The sequence below is a fragment of the Aegilops tauschii genome, chromosome 3 (assembly GCF_002575655.3).
Source record: "Aegilops tauschii subsp. strangulata cultivar AL8/78 chromosome 3, Aet v6.0, whole genome shotgun sequence".
Lineage (NCBI taxonomy): Eukaryota > Viridiplantae > Streptophyta > Magnoliopsida > Poales > Poaceae > Aegilops > Aegilops tauschii.
Genome location: NC_053037.3, coordinates 266,720,048 through 266,740,018, shown reverse-complemented (window position 1 = coordinate 266,740,018; position 19,971 = coordinate 266,720,048). Strand labels below are relative to the sequence as shown.

General features: G+C 44.8%; 1 long non-coding RNA gene across 1 annotated transcript; it reads right to left on the bottom strand.

The window, feature by feature from the left end:
* Positions 1-15,798: 15,798 nt before the first annotated feature.
* On the bottom strand, positions 15,799-19,284 carry LOC109749522 (uncharacterized). The gene is made up of 3 exons (XR_002229673.3): positions 18,357-19,284; positions 17,490-17,875; positions 15,799-16,384 (listed from the first exon to the last, which is right to left on the bottom strand). It is a non-coding gene; the product is annotated as an uncharacterized lncRNA (long non-coding RNA).
* Positions 19,285-19,971: the final 687 nt, after the last annotated feature.

Below are 19,971 nucleotides of genomic sequence, written 5' to 3'. Positions count from 1 at the left end.
ATTGCACCAGTTGGCACTGCCAAAAAGGATTGTGAGGCTTTTGAAATAGTTTGCCACTTTTATAATTTAAAAAATGCATTAAATCTATTTGTTTTAGCCACGGTTTAACCAGTTTAGGGCACTTAGACATTTTGCAAAAATGTTGGTTCACCACCAATATTTGTGATGAACTATTTGGCACATGATGAACATTTTAGATTTCATGTCTGAAAAATATGAATTTTTGACTTTAGATTGGATTTGAATTTGAACTGTGAGTTGGATCAAGTGAAGATTAGCAACAGTAACATGATGACATGGCAGGATTAACATGGGATTACTGTAGCATGACACTGGGGGTGTTACAAATCTCCTCCACTACAAGAAATCTCGTCCCGAGATTTAAGTGGTGAAGTAAAGAGTAACTTCGGGAGAACTGACCCTTATAGGGTTAATTATCTGGTGAACAATTCAGGGAATGAGGCAGAAGTATCTCTCGAGTTGAAAATTAATAAAACATCGAGAGCTATGTATGAAGGTACAATAGGATGTTTCAAGCGAATGGACAAACGATTGATACCTGAACAAAGTGTGAGGAAGGGGTTCAGAGCATCGGGAACAGATCATCTCTCGAAAGGTGGCTCGTGACATGATACGAAGCCAAATGCAAGAATATTTCGGAATCAAAGATATACAGGAAAGTCAGGTTCCGATCCTGTGGAACTATGGATTATGAGCCCACCATGTGGGTTAAAAGTAGAAAGGGGGCCGATAGCAAGGCATGTCAGATGATAGACTGTCAGTTATGTTGTCAACAAAATTGGTACCAAGGGCGAGGGACGGAGAGAACTATTTTCCAGCTCGTTGAACGAGGCGAACCAATAAGCAAAGTTCTCGTCCATCGATGGTTACCGGAATGTCAACAACAATAATAACAAGGTCTTACTAACAAATTGTACACCGAGGTGTTTTCATAAGCAGGGAACTATTACTGCTTATATCATATAGATCACAAGAAGGTTAAACAAACCAATGGAAAGGTAAATGAAATTATAGGAAAATGTGTTTACACACCAGAATTGGGAGTATATCCTTCCCAAGGGGAAGTGGAGCAGGATATACATGATATGACAACAAGTTCAAAAGCATTTAGATAAAGGGGGCGAGGGAAGAATCATGATATTACCCATACAATAGGGTATGGATAATCGATCAAGAAACATTTCGCAGTGCACTTCCAATGTTCTTGTTGACGATCGGAGTACCACAGACATGCTTCGGGATATCATTGACATGGTCATCAGGTAAAAGTCAGACTTTTGAATTCACAAAGGATCTCGCGGGAACTTCTAGAATAGTTCGTACAGTTTCATCATTGAAAGATGAGGATGTGGCCGATGGGTTCAGCAGCAATCCATCGACTGGTCAAAAGGATGTAATGCCAAAATGATATGAACAAAATTGTGTTGGGGGGAAGGCAAGAATGTTGTCGATGATAGCCCAAATCATCGAGGGGCACGGATGGTATTTCTCATCATGAATTCGATTGATATCATGGAGGAGCATCAGAATGTTGATGATGATCACGACACATTTGTTGAGAGATTTCATGAAGATGTAATCGATCGGCGATGACATCAAGTCAAAGGAATGATGAAGCGAAAGGTTATTGGAACCACGGATGCGACACAAGCTTGAAAGCAAGCTTGTTGTTTGAGGTGAAATGATAAGATGAGGAAGATTGACGTAAGTTTAGCTCATCGTCAGAAGATGTGCTCCGGGAAGAAGGACCGGGTAGCACAGTTAAAATTAGCTCGATAATGATATAGCCGATCAGGCTATGAATGATGTGATGGAGTATCATTCCAATGAGAATTCACAAGAGGTAGTGCAATGACACAATATCCTCGAGATAACAGGGGCAATACTCGAGGTAGATCAAAATAGAGGTTGGACAGATGAAATGATCTGCAGAAGACAAGTATTTTAACTTGTCCGGGAAACGAAATCAAGGAGAAAATATGGTCGGAACCACGATTGCAAAGAATCAATTTACAGATGCAAGATGAGCTTATACCAAGGGAACATTTGATTGTAAGAGAAGCTTCCATGATAAGATCTACATCGTGTCTATGGGCATGAACACAAGTTCAAGGTCGACTCCCACTTCTTCAATGCATATCATTTCATTTACTTCTCGCTTTTGATGAAGTTGTAGTGTTGAAATGTTATCTGGCTAAACACCAGAAGAGTAAGACTCATTAAAACTCTCGGGTTCAAACGGATTATGGGAGACATAGGTTCAACCCATAGGGGCATCTTAGGAACCTATTCCACAAACTTCAGAAGTAAACAACACAAGCTCGAAAGCAGAGCATGGTTGACAAAAGGAGAGGATACAATTACCAAAGGCATTATGTATTTGGTAAAGAACTTCACGAGGTTCTTGGAATATGAAGGACACTGTCGGATGATAATCCAATAATGGATCCGGCGATCCACAACGGAGCTGATGTGAGTATCGATATTCAATCAGAAGAAGAAATAATGCAGAGGCATCGGATTTTGGAAATATCTGATAATTCCAAAGCTTAAATGCAAAGGAATTATGATTTCCAATTCGGGGGATCAGAAGCACATGCTCTGATCAAGGATGGATAAGTAGAATAGACCTAGGGGCACAATCGATGACAAATAGATTGGTCGAGAACCAGCTCATGTTCAAAATGACGTCTGAGCCGGAAAGATAGTTTAGAAGGATCAACTGATGATTGCGTGCTTTCACACACATGTTGAATCGATAGGATCAAAATGATGGTGTCAAAGGATACTAATGAATATTGCTACACATATGGAAAGCATCCATAATGCAAGCAGACAAGTATTTGCAGAGCAATAGTTTGAAGAGGATTCTAGGAAGATCGGATAGTATTTACAAGTATTTTGAAAAGCATATGAACAACTAGGGATGAGCGGACCCCGGTTAAGTGAATTATCCTTAGTGCAAAAGAAGATGCAAAGCAGAAGGCACAAGGATTCTCGAAACAACGGAGAGTCCTAGGGGTATCTTGTAACAACATGAGGAACTAGGGATGAAGGTACAAGCGGCAATTCATGAGGATTACCGGTGGTCAGGAACTGTAAGGCGGTGGGCACAGAGTGTCGGGAAACATCGAGGAGTATCCGTAGAATCTTCTGGCGAAGCAGGAGGTCATCGGTAACGTCGGGGCTCTCCGGGAGGAAGTGGGTACGAGAACCTAATGTCAGAGTTAGTAAAATGTTTAACCTGAATAGAAGAGAGATCAGAATCCCAATGTATAGACAAGGAATAAAAGATCCTAGTACCACCCATCGGCGACGTGGGCCCGTAAGCCACACAGCCAAGTTAGTAAAACAGTTTTGGATGACTAGACTCAACTTCGGCCAAGGAGTTGGATGGGGGGCTACCTACAGGCAGTCGACTCTGATACCAACTTGTGACGCCCTCGATTCAATCGTACACTAATCATACACGCAAATGTGTACGATCAAGATCAAGGACTCACAGGAAGATATCACAACACAACTCTAGACACAAATTAAAATAATACAAGCTTTATATTACAAGCCAGGGGCCTCGAGGGCTCGAATACATAAGCTCGAATACACAAGAGTCAGCGGAAGCAACAATATCTAAGTACAGACATGAGTTAGCCAAGTTTGCCTTAAGAAGGCTAGCACAAAAGCAACATCGATGGAAAAGGCAAGGCCTCCTGCCTGGGAGCCTCCTAACTACTCCTGGTCCTCGTCGGTCTCCACGTAGTAGTAGGCATCGACGGTGGCATCTGGCTCCTGGGCTCCGACATCTGGTTGCATCAACCGAAAAGAAGAAAGGGGGAAAAAGGGAGAGCAAAGCAACCGTGAGTACTCATCCAAAGTACTCGCAAGCAAGGATCTACACTACATATGCAACATTATCAAAGGAAGGTTGTATATGTGGACTGGGCTGCAGAAATGCTAGAATAAGAGGGGGAGAAGCTAGTCCTATCGAAGACTAGCATCTTCTGGAAACCACCATCTTGCAGCAACAAGAGGGAGTAGAGTAGCATAAAGTAAAGTAGTAGTAGTGTTATCAACCTCGGCCAGAGATCCTTTCTCGACTCCCTGCGAGAAAGCAATCCCAGAGCCATACTATGCATTTCTCATGTCCATGTCTCATCTCAAGTATCCAGTTCTAGTTGTATCGATCGGGATACAACTCCAAGTGTCTGTTACCGTAGGACAAGCTATCGATAGATGTTTTCCTCCCTGTAGGGGTGCACCAACTTACCCACCACGCTCGATTAACTCCGTCCGGACACACTTTCCTGGGTCATGCCTGGCCTCGGCCAAACAAGACGCCGCAACCCGACCTAGGCTTAATAGAGAGATCAGCACGCCGGACTAAACCTATGCCCCCAGGGGTCATGGGCCATCGCCCCGGGAACTCCTGCATGTTGCGTGGGCGGCCGGTGAGCAGACCTAGCTACCTCCTTAAAAAAAGGCAGGTGCTTACCAGTCCAACCCGGCGCGCGCCGCTCAGTCGCTGACGTCTATTAAGCTTCAGTTGATGCATACGACGCAGAACGCCCATACTATGCCCACGTGATGGTTAGTGCTATCAGGCCAGAGGCCCCTCGGATCAAATATCCAAATCATAGTGGATTAGGAACGCGCGGTAACAAGCAGAGACTCATGAAAGATGTGACCCCGTTGCCCCATCTCGAGGACTTGCGGCAACGGTTAGGAATGCCCGGCCACGCCTCGTAATTATCTCGCGGGCACCCTCCAGGTCAACCCGTCTCCACATCACTCGCGGGTACCCCTCAGGGTCGACCCGCCTTTCCAAGTAACAGTTGTAAATTCCAAGTATCCATGTGTCCAAACATCAAGGGGAAAACCCAAGGAATCACCCCCGGTGAATTCCACTCAATGTAATCATCAAGGTGAACGTAAGAGGAATCACCCCCGAGGTTCACACTTGAGGGGTTGCATGACAGAGTCGTATCGGAAGTGGTTAAGGCGGAATCACCCTCGAAGACCACGACCGAATAGCTACACTACAGGGTTAACATCAGAAGTGCTGTAGAGGTCTCACCCTCGGCACTCGATAGTAACCCAATAGTGTCGAGCAACTAAGGGGAAAGTGATGTGCGGTGCCAGGGCCTGGTCTTCAATCCCATTGATCGGGTCTTCGATGATGAAGCAGGGCAACAAGGACAAGGTGGGGGTCACTGATGGATCACTAACCAACCTATACTAAGCAGTTTAGGATACGCAGGTAGGTGACAATAAGCAGGTTAGAAAAGCAGGCTATGCATCAGAATAGGAGCAATAAATTACAATAGCAATATCTAATGCAAGCATAAGAGAATGGAATGGGCAATATCGGGATGATCAAAGGGGGGGCTTGCCTGGTTGCTCTGGCAAGGAGGGATCATCGTCGACGTAGTCGATCACAGGGGCGGCATCGGTCTCGGGGTCTACCGGAGAGAAGAGGGGGAAGAAACAATAAATATAAAGCAAACTAAGCATCACAAAGCATAACATGGCAATATGATGTGCCGGGTGTGAACTAACGCAATGCTAGACGTTGCAGACGGAGAGGGAAACATCCGGAGGAGTTTTTCTGACGTCTGGCGTTTTCCGGACAGATGAAAAGAGAGGGGACGGTTCCATGTTAAGCATGCTAGGGGCATGTGACAGATGAACGGACCGCGTATCCGGATTCGTTGGATTTTTCTGAGCAACTTTCATGTAGAAAACATTTTCATCCGAGGTACGGTTGATTTTCTATTAATTTTGAAAGATTAAAGCATATTCTGAAATTATTAAAATTAACAGAAAAGGAATTATGACATCATTGTGACGTCAGCAGCCAACAGGACGGTTGACAAGGTCAAACTGACCAGTGGGGCCCACATGTCAGCCTCTGTTAATTCTAGGAGTAAATTAAACTAATCTAGAGGTTAATTAGTTAGTAGGTCCCACCTGTCAATGTTTGATTAAATAAGCTAAATACATTTTAATTTGAATTAGCCTTAACGACGTAATTAGCGGGTGGGGCCCACGTGTCAGTGGCTGGGGCCTGCCCAGTCAGCACAGTTGACCAGTTCAACAGGCCGGCCGGGCCCCTGGGGCCCACGGGTCAGTGACCCAGGGACGGGGCCCACTGAGCCACGTCGGCGTCGGCCGGAGACGCGCCGGAGATGGCTCCGGCGAGCCAAAACACGGCGGCCGAATGCTGGAGCAGCTCGGGTTTTCACCCTGGTGCACCAAAACGCGTGGTTCTACTTGCGTTCAAAAGCTGAGGCTGCCGCGCATCGAGTGGTGCCTCTGGACCGACCAGAGATGGCCGGAGCAGGGAGCTGCAACATCGCCGGCGGCGGTGACCTACGGTGGCTCGGCGGAATCGAAGACCTAGCGCGCGTGCGAGCGATCTAACGCATCGGCCGCACCATTGGGGTGCCCCGAGCACAACGGTGTGCTCGGACGGCCATGGCCATGAGGAAAGCTACGGCGGCGAGCTCATCTGCGGCGATCGTAGCACGGCAACAGCAGGAGCTCGGCTGGGCAGCGCGTGCGAGCAAATGGAGAAGGAGGGGAAGCAGGGGAGCTCACCGTGCGGCGCAAGACAGGCCGTTGACGGGTTAGTAGCTGCAGGGGTAGCCTGAATCGAGGGATCTCACCGGCGACAGAGGCGGAAGGGTGCGAGGTCGTGCGACGTCAGCGGTGCTTCCCAGCTCCACTTGAGGGCACCAGACGACGGAGTCGACCCCGGCGGAGCTTCACGACAAGACGGCGGAGCGAGGCGGTGGCTGTGGCCGCGGTGACGACGGAGAACGGCGGCGACCGCGTCAGTCTCCTCTCCAAAACGAAGCCGAGGGAGAGGTGGATCTGGGGGAGGAGAGGTGCAAGTGGGGGGGAGAGGGGAGCAAGTGGGAGAGATGGGTGGAGGCCGAGGCCTCGGGGCGGCCTTATCCCCTCCCGGCGTCGTCGCCGGCGAGGTGGTTGGGCGGGGACGTGCCCCTGTAGCGGCACGCACCAGGGGAACAGGAGGGAGGGGAGCTGGGCCTGTCTCTGTGGCCTTAGGCCCAGGGGCAGGGGGTTTCCTTTTCCCCTTTTTTGCATTTCTATTTCTTTTCTCCTTTTACAGAAAATGCTTTGCAACATTTGAGCCGTCCAAAAGGATTATGTAAAATGTGGGACTTGGCCACATAATTACATTGCACTAGTTGGCACTGCCAAAAAGGATTGTGAGGCTTTTGAAATAGTTTGCCACTTTTATAATTTAATAAAAGGCATTAAATCTATTTGTTTTAGCCACTGTTTAACCAGTTTAGGGCACTTAGACATTTTGCAAAAATGTTGGTTCACCACAAATATATGTGATGAATTATTTGGCACATGATGAACATTTTAGATTTCATGTCTGAAAAATATGAATTTTTGACTTTAGATTAGATTTGAATTTGAACTGTGAGTTGGATCAAGTGAATATTAGCAATGGTAACATGATGACATGGCACCATTAACAGGGGATTACTGAAGCATGGCACTGGGGGTGTTACAAAGAATTGGAATTACTCAGGGTTCGTTTGAACATTTTATACATTAAATTGGTTTTCTAGTCATTTCAGGTGCACAATTCAAAATTAAACTACATGCACATGCTCCGGTGCACCAACATGGGTTGTAAAATCATATATGTGTCCATGGGTTTATGCTTATCTCCCATGCAAGAAATGGGGATGAAATTCGAACACCACGGCGCAGTGGCTCTCCGGCAAACGTCGACGTACTTGCTTTTGTAATTCTAGTAAATCCAAAATTCATCCGAAATTCATGAAACTTGGGAGGCTATCATAAAATTATGTCCCATTTGGGGCAGGTTTGGGTGTAAGCTTCTCATAAACCAGAGCTTCTCACAACAAGTATGATGGTTTCGGTAGGGAACGTTTCACCTTTCTGGACGAAACGATATCTGTTGCCTCTTCTCGATTTCAAATTTTTTCCTAGTGTCAACATAGAAGAACAGGAGTGTTGTGTCAATTTTTGGGATTTTTCAGGGTTCGCTTGGACATTTTTATACATTAACTGAGTTTTCTATGCATTCATGTGCATAATTCAAATTTGAACTACAGGCACATGCTCTAATGCATATAAATTAGTTGAAAATTCAAATCTGTGTCCTTGGTTGCCATCTTAGGTCCCATGCAAGAAATGGGAACTAATGTCAAACACCCTGCCACCGTCACTCGGCCGCAAACATTGAGATACCTAGTTTTTAAATTCTAGTAAATCCAAAACTCATCTAAAATTCATGAATCTTGGCATGCTATCATGGAGCGGCATCAACATGCCGTGGTAAATTTTTTTGTCCCATTTGGGGCAGGTTTGGGAATATGCTTCTCACAAACCAGATCTTCTCACAACAAGCATGGTGGTTTAGGTAGGGAACATCCCACCTTTGGGGACGGAACGATATCCATTGCCTCTTATTGCTTTCAAATTTTTTTCTCGTGTCAACATAGAACAATAGGAGTGTTGTGTCAATCTTTGTGATTTTTCGGGGTTCATTTGGACATTTTTATGCATTAACTAAACTTTCAATGCATTTATGTGCATGATTCAAATTTGAACTACATGCACAGGCTCTAGTGCATATAAATTGGTTGAAAAATCAAATCTGGGTCCTTGGGTGCATGCTTAGGTCCCATGCAAGAAATGGGAATGAATTTCAGACACCAGGGCACCGTTGATTGCCGCCAAAACATTGAGATACTTTATTTTTAAACTCTAGTAAATCCAAAACTCGTCTGAAATTCATGAAACTTGGCATTATATCATGGAGCGGCATCAGCATGTCGTGGTAAATTTTTTGTCCCATTTGGGGCAGGTTTGGGTATATGCTTCTCACAAACCAGAGCTTCTCACAACAATCATGATGGTTTCTGTAGGGAACGTCCCACCTTTGGGGACGAAACGATATCCATTGCCTCTTATTGCTTCCAAAAAATTTCTCGTTTCAACATAGAACAACAGGAGTGTTGTGTCAATTTTGTGATTTTTCGGGGTTCATTTGGACATTTTTATGCACTAACTAAGTTTTCAATGCATTTATGTGCATAATTCAAATTTGAACTACATGCATATGCTCTAGTGCATATCAATTGGTTGAAAAATCAAATATGTGTCCTTGGGTGCATGCTTAGGTCCCATTCAAGAAATGGGAATGAATTTCAAACAATAGGGCATCGTTGATTGTGGCAAAAGATTGAGATGCGTGGTTTTTAAATTCTAGTAAATCCAAGACTCGTCTGAAATTCATGAAACTTGGCATGCTATCATGGAGCGGCATCAACATGCCGTGGTAAAATTTTTGTCCCATTTGGGGCAGGTTTGGGTATATGCTTCTCACAAACCAGAGCTTCTCACGACAAGCATGATGGTGTCGGTAGGGAACGTCCCACCTTTGGGGACGAAACGATATCCATTGCCTCTTATTGCTTTCAATTTTTTTCTCGTGTCAACATACAACAACAGGAGTGTTGTGTAATTTTTGTGATTTTTCGGTGTTCGTTTGGACATTTTTATGCATTAACTGATTTTTCAATGCATTTATGTGCATAATTCAAATTTGAACTACATGCACATGCTCCAGTGCATACAAATTGGTTGAAAATCGAATGTGTGTCCTTGGGTGCATGCTTAGGTCACATGCGAGAAATGGGAATGAATTTCAAACACTAGGGCACCGTTGATTGCCGGCAAAACGTTGAGTACTTTATTTCTAAATTCTAGTAAATCCAAAAGTCGTCTGAAATTCATGAAACTTGGCATTCTATCATGGAATGGCACCTGACATGCTGTGGTATTTTTCGTGTCCATTTTGAGAGAAGGCGCACTCGAATAATGAGAGCCAACAAAGGCATTTGGAAAAAGCAGCTGCCACTTTAATATCTCAAATGTTTGTATAATTCAAACCGTGTGCGTTCTGCTAACCATTCACGTGACGCCACGTGTCTTGGTTTTAATGGTTGTAGGAGGTGCCGTGCAGACAGCTGGTTAACCTTGACTGAATGGGAGGCGTGCGAGCACCGTCCGGTGCGCAGGCTGACCGAGAGGCGTGCAAGCTGTCCTCGAATGCGTAGGCTCACCGAGAAGCGTGCGAGTTGTACGCTGCGCAGGCTCACTGGGAAGCGAGCCCTTTGACTTCCATGGCTGCCCGCCTTGCTCGCATCCTCTCCATTAATGGCGCCCAGGCCACTATTTAATTCGGTTTTTAAATATAAAACACTCATCGCAAACGTTTTAGTTAGAACACCCATATGCAAACCGACAGCTTCCCCAGGAAGCCAAGACAAAATGTGCCGAGCAGGATTTCTGCAGCTCTTGATCGCAAACGTTTTAGATACAACACTCGTATGCAAAGTGAGATCAGCGCAGGATTTGTGCATCCCTTCAACGCAAACGGTTGTTTTGGATGACCCGTGTGCAACCATGTACAAAAAATTTGGTAAGATTTGTCAATCCTTGTAACACTGTGATTTGTCAAAATATGAAGCTAAAAATCACTAGCAGTATCTAATTTTTGCAACTACAATTCAGTAATTAAGCATAGATTTCATTCATAGATTAAGCAGTCGTTCTTAATTTATACAAATAGTTCAACTCGGCAGCTAAACAGACCAAACTTTTCCTCAGTTGTTGCCAACCACGTACAGAAATATCTAGTTCAACTATATATACTAGCTAATTTTAAGTATGTTGTATAGTTCCACCACATCAATAGTCAGATGAACCGAACAAAATAGCCCCTAAATACTATTACTACTGCGGAGGGCTTTGTACTAGTTCCGGCTGCCTCTCCTCTACCGAGCGCGCTCAGTAAGAGGCGGAGGAGGAGGAGCCTACCGACGAGCCGGGCAACCGCAATACGGTGCCTGCCACTGTTGCAGCTTCAACGGCGCTCACCTCGAACGCCCTCTGCCGCTCCAGAGACCCCTCTCAAAGCGGTGGTTCTCCTCGTAGATCTCCTGATTCCTCGCCTCTGAGGCAGCGTGTGTCGCAGCCACGACGGCGGTAAGGCTCTTTGCGTTCTCGACGAGGCGCTCCTCCTCCTCCCGCAGGAACTCGGTGTAGCGCGCAAGGTCGCTGACGCACGTGCGGGCATCCGCCTCCGCCTCCCGCCTTCGGGCGGCGGTGACAGAGCGGGTTATGACCCCGGCGGCCGACGGTGGGCTGGCGGCCACGGCGGCCGATGACGGGGTGGCAGCCACGACAACCACCTCCCGCCTTCGGGCCGCGGTGGCGGAGCGGGTGATGGCCACAGTGGCCGGCAGTGGGGTGGCGGCCACGACGGCCACCTCCCGCCTTTGGGCCGCAGCGGCAGAGCGGGCGATGGCCCTAGCTTTCAACAGTGGTGTGGCAGCAACGGAGGCCGGCAACAGCTGCCGACGGGCAGCGGCGGCAGAGCATGTGGTGGGTGTTCCGTGCACACCCAACAGGGACGCCATGCGCACTACACTACGTCGGGGACTGCGCCGCCGCCGCGGTGTAGTCTCCCAGCTAGAGCCGTCCTCTGATGACAGCGGAGTGGCTGAGCAACGACGACGGACCGGTGCCATTGGCGATTGTGGGAGAAGTAGACGAGATAAGCTATAGGGAGGGAGGGGAAAATGCGATGCAGGACTCGCCGGCCGTGAGGGTTTTTATAGCAGGCCGGTAAGCACTGGGATTTTGGGGGATTTCACCGAGTCGGGCGGGAAGCTTGCGTGGCAACCTGCGAGGTTGCGCGGGAACGGGCTCACCGACGATTCATTGGCGCCACCGTTTGGCCAAAAGAACGCCCCCGCGCGCTGCTCAAGCTTGCGCTGTAAGCCGTCTGCGGCAGCGGGGTGACAAGACATGCGAGAGGAGGACGAAAGGCCACGTACACATATGGTTAATACAGAAAACATTTGTGATTTAATTACCTACTATACCACCGTCCTGGTTTATAAGTATGATTTAACAAATAAAATACGAATGCATGTCACCAGAGATTATATAGTTGCATTTGTATTTGAACATAGTTTCCAATTACATAATTTTTAAAACATGGATTAACATTTTGTTGGTTAAATTTGAGGGCAAAGTATGGCATAGAATATAAAGGAGACTCTAGACTAGACAGAGGTGGTAGCACATGGCCGCTCTCTACGAAGCGACGCAACTGTCGGCCAGCTTGTAGGCGACCATTTCCTGCGTGTTCAACTGCTCTATCCGTGTGGTTGCTCGCGGTTCAGGCGGCCGTGGCGCGCTCTGCTCGCGTCCCGCCGCGCGCGCTCTGCTCTCACGTCCCTCCAGGTGCTCTACCCTTGTCCCTCCACGCGCGCTGCCAGTGTTTGGGGCCGGTGCACGATCACACACGTTCGTGTGCAAGCGGTTGCACCGGGCGCGGCGGGACAATGCAGTTACCCGCTGCAAAAACTGCCATGCGGAAGCACCGAGAATCCACGCCGCCCGGCCCCCTTTTATTCCTACGGCCATTTACCTTCATCTCTCGTCTCACACGACACAATAAGCACACCCATGAGGACACATACAGAGAGGACATCCAGTGGTTCCAATGGCGCTCCCAGCGGCCGACGACGACAACGGCGGGCAGTTCACCACGCATCACGTAGTGGACACCCACGTGAGGGGGAAGGCCCTCTCGGTGGTGTACACGAACGATCCGGTCTCGGTGGAGAGCTCCATCCAAACTATGGAGCAGTTCCTTGCCGAGGACAAGTACCGAGTGGTCGGCTTCGACCTCGAGTACACCATTGGTCGTGCCGGGCACGATCAGAAGGTTGTCGTCGCCCAGTTGTGCGTGCGGCATGACGTCCTCGTCTACCACTACCACCTTGCCACAAGGCCTTGCGAGCATTTCTCCAGGTTTATCAACCAGTCCAACTATAGTTTCGCTATGGTGGACACCACCAACGATCTAACAGCGCTCAAGGTTTCGGACTTGAAATGCCCGAATCTTCTCAACATCCAACACCACTACAAGGTCTGGGCAACGACAAAAACAAACTGAACTCCCTGGTTGACCTCGCCTCAGCCATCATCGACCCCTACTACGCGAAGATGAAGGAAGAGAGCAATAAGGACAAGAACGCCTGGCATAGTGTGTGGCATGAGAGACTGGATGACAACATGTCAAGTACGCGGCCATGGACGCGTACACAAGCTACGTGATGTACAGGCGGATCGTTGACATGAGGAACTGTCTTCTTCCTGACCCAGACGAGGGATCGAGCCACATAGCAGTGGCGGGAGAGTCACATGAAGTAGATGACTAGACGATCGTTTCTCCTACTTTAGAATGCATGCAATTGTTTATTGAGGTGTGTGCGAATGATCTGTATAGTCACTTATGTAATTGGATGTTTATTTTAGTTATATACATACATGTTATTCTACTGTAGACAGAGCAATTCACACGGCTTATTAGCAGCAGTCGTCTGTGTTATTATTGGTCTTCGCACGCATTTCTGATTACGGACCTGTTTGCCGCGTATCACACACATCTTGTTCAGTTGAACCGTTTCCATTGTGTTGCCTAATCACACACAGTTCATCCCAGTGAACCGTATGTTGTATATCGCACATGCCTTCATCTGGCTGCCCGTTTCTTTTGTTCCTCCTCATCCCAAATAGTTAATTGAGCTGAACCATATGCCATGTATCGCACACGCAACTAAATTCTGAACCGTGTTTGATGCATCTGTCATCGCAAATGTTTTGCACCTTTTTTGACGGTTTTTTACACCACCGTTTGCGATTATGGCATCGCACACAGTTTCGTCGAAGGGTCTCTGATCGTAGTGTCGCGTTTGGACCATCCTGCAGTACTGTAATCTACAATGTTCATACAACCAAACACATGCAAAACTAGTGAAAGCACAAACAGCAGCAGGAACACGTCTCTCCTCAGGATATTGTAAACATGTAAACCGTTGTTCAGTTTCTAACTCCCAAGTAAGATATATATCGGGAACATATCTACCCTCAAATGGTGGAATATTCAATTTTACTTTAGGAAGATGGTCATGATCTCGTACCTCAGGTGGTGGTGCAGCCCTACCGTTGCGATGATATGCATGAGGACGACCTGGTGGTGGTTGCACGTAGTTCTGATTTTGATCAACCTCATCCTCGTAATGGTCCTCCACCTCTACAGTAGTAGCAGGAGCTACCAGCAGTAGGTACACCGGCACCAGAAGTTTGACCAGGCTCAAGGGGAATGCGTTGTGCTCGTCCCACTTGATTTGGAAGGCGATGTTGTTGTTGTTGTAGAGGTGCGACAGGTGCAGCAGGCGGTGGTTCTGGAAGACGCGCGAGCAATTCATTAAACTTGTTATCGAGCATTGTTTCGAACGCCTTATCAATGCCATCTATCTTCTCCATGGACTCTTCAAATCTGTTTAGCACATCTTCCACATGTCTACTCATCATTTGCTGAAACTTATCATGAAGCTCCTTGTTCGTCAAGTTCTCCCAGTCAATCTCATCGGCTTGTGATCCTGCCATGGTTAGCAGCAATAGAAACACACAAGAATATGATCCTACAGACTACTAACAAGTGGTGGTGGTGGGTGTCACAAATCCGTCAAGCAAATCTCAAATTCTTACCGGTTCTTACCCAGCAGCAGGCGGTGACCAGCAACCGTTGTAGTCAAAACTCTCAAAGCTTGGATAGAGCGATTACCAGGGAGAGTCAAATGCACGTCGTAGATGTATGTGGAGCTGGGAAGGCTTATAATATGGTAGCAAAAAGGGTCAGCAATAATCAATTCAGAGATGCAAAGTTGAATAAACGCTCAACGACGGCACTATGCTGGTCCTAGGATAGACCGTGCTAGAGACACGAGCCTAGGACACTAACAAAATCACGGCGCTGCACGTAAACAAGGGAGGAGCACACTCTGAATTTTTTTTGTATTTTTGTTTGCACTTTTTTCCTCTTTTTTTTGCTCTGCAATATTTTTTTTCGAAAAAGTCTACAAATGGTCTAAAAACTGCCTAGCTAGAATTTTCCAGACTTAGTTTTTTTTTGAAACTGGAACTATTTTTCTTGTACGGGTAGCACGGAAGTTGGGGAAACCGACTTGTTCATGACTCGTAGTATCGTGTGCTCTGGAACTCGAAAATAAAGGAATAAATACTGGACTAGGACTGGTTGCGGAGATCAATCTGTTCGAACTCGGACTGGTGGTATGTGTGGACTCGGATTGGTGGTGGTATATGAACACAGATTGGTGGTGGTATATGGACTCGGATTGGTGGTGGTATATGGACTCGGAGCGGTGGTGGTATATGGACTCGGATCGGTAGGCCAATAATGATGGTGCGGCAGCGGCGTGACGACTTGTGAACAGAACTCGAAACTCTAAAGAACTAGACGCTAAGACCAGCAACTTGACACGACGATGCAACCCCAAATTCAACAACGCAAATACAGGAAAGATTATGCAATGGCTCAGATTGGTTTGGATATGATGAACTAACCCTAATTTTTTTTTGGCTTTTTCATGGACTGTAGGTACAAAGAACAGACTCGATCTAAACTATGAAAAACTGTAAAATCTCACCGAGCAACCTGGAGCTCTGATACCACTTGATAGAGGCAAAGGTGTCCCGTCTTTCGATGAGATGATGGATATCGCTTTGGTGGAAGTCAACTTTGACGATCCGACTACGAACGTGCGAGGACGTCGCACCTTAGCAATCGCTAAACCAACTCCGAGAGGTTATTGACCACGCCGGAGCACGATCAACCTGGCCATGAAGGTCTATTTCCTGAAGCAAATGAAGAACAAGCAAGAAACTAAGATTGCAATCTGGATATTGCGAATATAAGATGAAAGCTTTATTGATCAAGGTGGGGTTCTGTGACATCTTGGTCTGGTCGTTGAACACAAACGTAGTACGTGAAGTTGCAGCTATGGCGAACTTTTAATCTAAACAAAACCCAAAGTCTAAACGATGCCCTAGGGCTGTATATATGGAGGAAGAGGGGGGGGGGGATTTCGTGGCCCTTGGAGGAGGGGTCCGAAACCAACCCTAACTCTTGTTTCCCCACACATACGGACTCTAAAAACAGCCTATATTCAAGTATTTTGAAATTACATGGGCCTCGCCCAATAATAAGGTGACACAACACCTATAATAGCCTCTCGATGAAATTTATGAAGTGGCATCTTGTATATTTCGTCCAAGGCTTCATGCACTCATTATGGTGGCTTCAAAGTTCTGAAATCATCACTGGAAACTCCATTTTTGTTTCCCTTGCGCATGCTATCAACTCCATGCTTGTTCTTGCTCCAATGTTCATACTTCTCCAAGCTAGGCCCTTCATTTGTAAGCAAAACAAATGTATCCAATTTAGGCAGCATCATATTCTCATGAACATTAGAATCATTACCAAGAAACGAAAGTACATGGTAATTTAATTGGCGTGCGAGAGCTCTAGTAATTGGTCCAGTATGTATAATAGCAGGGGCTGTGGGAGTAACAATGGTATTAATGTCCTCATCAAACACCATATGAACATAATCTAAAATTTAAGTCAAACCTGCAGTAGCAGGAATAGTTACAATGTGATCAATGACACAACCATACTGAAATTGGAGGTAATAAAATCATATAAGGATTATAAGTCCTATTTGCAAGCTACTTAAAAATAGTATGGTAGTGATTAAGTTTTCTCACATGTTTTTTTACAGTTCCTAGTCTAGAGTACTATGTGAAGAAGTAGATATAGTGTCACGCATGTACACTGAACATTCTGCTGCTCACAATGGAACACATACATTTATTAATTTCGTGAAACATATTTAGCTGAAAATATTTGGATCATTATCAATGTATATACCTCCCCGCTTTAAATATGCAAATCACTAAAAGGGCACTCTAATATGTTAGGTGACAATATATATTAGCGTATTTTGTATAAGTTAGCATCTCTAAAATCTAAACACTGGAGCTCCAAAAGAAATATCATATTATCAGGAACGAACCTAGGAAATATGGATTCCATGGTTACATTTGCAGTGAAATTTCAAATGTGTTTAACAATAAAAAAACATAGATTTGGATCCTCTTTCAAACATAGTACATGTATGTGCTGTAAACAGAACCTACATAACTCAACTACGCCATACATCTAACTTAATTTTTGCATGGGCGGCAATTTGAAAATCTTACTACAGATCTACCAAATATAGATTATACACAATATTATATATACCACTGTACCATGTAGATAACCTAACAATTAGCGTTTACTCGGAAGAAATAACATAGTGTCCAAATTCATTAGATATATAGGAATTGTTAACTAATTTTGTTGTCTAACAAATGGTCGCAAGGGAAGACATGTGTAAAGCTTCCTGTAAACAATTAATGTAAATTGCCTAGTGGGTAATTAATGAAGATGTAGTTTAACAGAAACTTACTGCATGGTGCCACTTTAGGCTATGCATATCACACCCTAGCTGGTTCTCCTCCGCTCGCCAAAATGTATAATATGACGCAGAGAAGTGATGAAGATAGATAAGGAAAAAACTATTGTTGTTGATGAAACGTGATGTACTAAGACAACTTGTTAGGGGTTCAGAGATGAATTTAACGGATGGAAGAGGAGGGAATTAACAATGCAGGCTTATTTATGGATGGGGTGGAGCAGGAATAATGGGAGAAGAACTTGAGTAGGGTTTGGATTGTGAGTTGTTGTGTCACTAGTCCAACGTAATTCCTCAACTTGATGTCCTCAAGTACATATGGCAGCCTCCTTTATTCAAACCATTATGCATACACCTCCTCATATGATGCATCAACCATCCTACATATAAAAACTTGAAATAAGAAGAGAACTAATGCTCGGTTGGGAAGGGCATTAAGGAGAGACTGGATTGTAGCATAGATCATACATTGCAATGAAATACATACAAGAGGTGAAGGTCTACATACATGGAACTCCAAGAATAACAATGCGAGTTCTACAAATACACAGTGAGAAACAATACTAATGTTACAACAAGAAATCAAAAGCCTATACAGAGCCCTACAGCACAAATTACTAATGCTCTTGTGATACAACCTTTTCCAGATCAAAAGAACACAAATGAATCTAATGGGAAATAGAAAAACACATGGCTACCTCAGATCATCCCTATGGTCCTAGATTTGAAAAGTTGATATCAAAAGAGATCTAAAGATTTGGGAGGGATAGGATTGATTGAGTTGCAGCAGGAATGGTCGGCGACCTACGACGGAGAACAGAGAGGGAAAGGGAGACGGTTGGGTGCACAGTGGCGGTGTACCTCGGGCCGCGAGGCTGCAACTTCTGCTCGCTGGCGACGAATGGGAGCGCCACCAGCCGCCGGAGTCGTCAACCTGGATAGTGAGACCACATCTCACGGATGGAGTCTCTAGGCCTAGGGCATGGAGAGCGGCACAAAGTTAGGAGCGGGTAGTTGACCTTCCGAAAGATTAGGTATGTTTTATCCTAGATTAAGGGTAGACGCCATATAGAGTCCTAACTGTGAAAGAGTGTGTTTGATGTAGATTGAATCGTGGAGACCAAAGAGCTTAAAAATAAATCGTGGAGGCTATATAGAGTCCAAGCATGAAACGAGTATGCGAGTTTTTTGGAGAAAAAAAGATTGGGTGGGTAAATCTAGACCGTAATAATTCGGTCCCACCAGATAAACGGCTCTTATTTTCTAATTAACGTGGTAATTTCTTGGAAGTGCCTAATTAGTACAGGTATAGATATAGATGAAACATATGGTTTGTACATTTGATAGCACATATAATGAATTCAATCTTTGAATCAAATTGAACTCTATCCATCCACACATGCTCATGAACTATTGATTTCTACATAGTGTTATGATATGTGGCATTTTGAGAAAACATATTGTCCTTTTAAACTTCTTTAATTTTTTTTCACGGTACATGTCTTAGTATAATCAAATGTTACAATCCATCTATATAGACTTTCATCAAATTATTCTAAGTCCTTTCAGAAACATGATTTTAATCCTTTGTGCTAATATACTTTATATTATTTATGATCAAATGATATGTCATACATATGTAAGGTCATAAATTCCATAGAGATCCCACTAAACTTCTTGTTTCTACAAGCTTCTTCGATAAAGTTTAAATTTTCCAATTACTTCATCAAATTCCAGCTACTTGATATTTTATTTCAAATCATACCCATTGCTTGAAATAACTATATCATTCTAGTATTCTTAACAAAACCTTTTGGTTGTATCTTATATACATCCTTTTGGAATCCTATCAAAATAGTTTTGTTACTCATCTCTTATTTATTAATAATACACAACACTTACCATTGTAATCCATTTATACTTTTAGTATTGCTACTAACAAGAAGGTTTGACAAGATCAATCCTTTCTTTTCTACGAAACCATTTTGTAAAACTTTTCTTTAAGGATCACTATCCATGATTACTTAATTTATGTGATGTTTCATCAAGTTCAAAACTTGTTCCTTGTGTATGGACTTCATTTTGTATTTCAACGGTTTAAGTAATACCTCTGTAGTTGGGCGCCATCACTACTTCCTTGTAGTGTGCATGTCTCATCTTCTTCTAAGATGAAAATATTCAGTAGTTTCAATAATATTTCATGACCCTTACATCTTGTTATAGTCTTAATTGAAGCTCCTACATCTAATGTAGTAATTTCTTTGCTCAATTGTACAGACAAAATATTCGAGAACATCTGGTTCACTCTTGTTATGACTTAATCCAGAGATTTAATAACCTCAACAAGTCTTATCATCCTCCCACTTGCTCCTTTAATGAGGAAACCTTTTCTCGAAAAATATTCATTCTTTGACAAGCATTTTGTCCTTTGAATTTAGTGAGAGGAATACAAAACCTACAATGAAGCTTTGGTGTA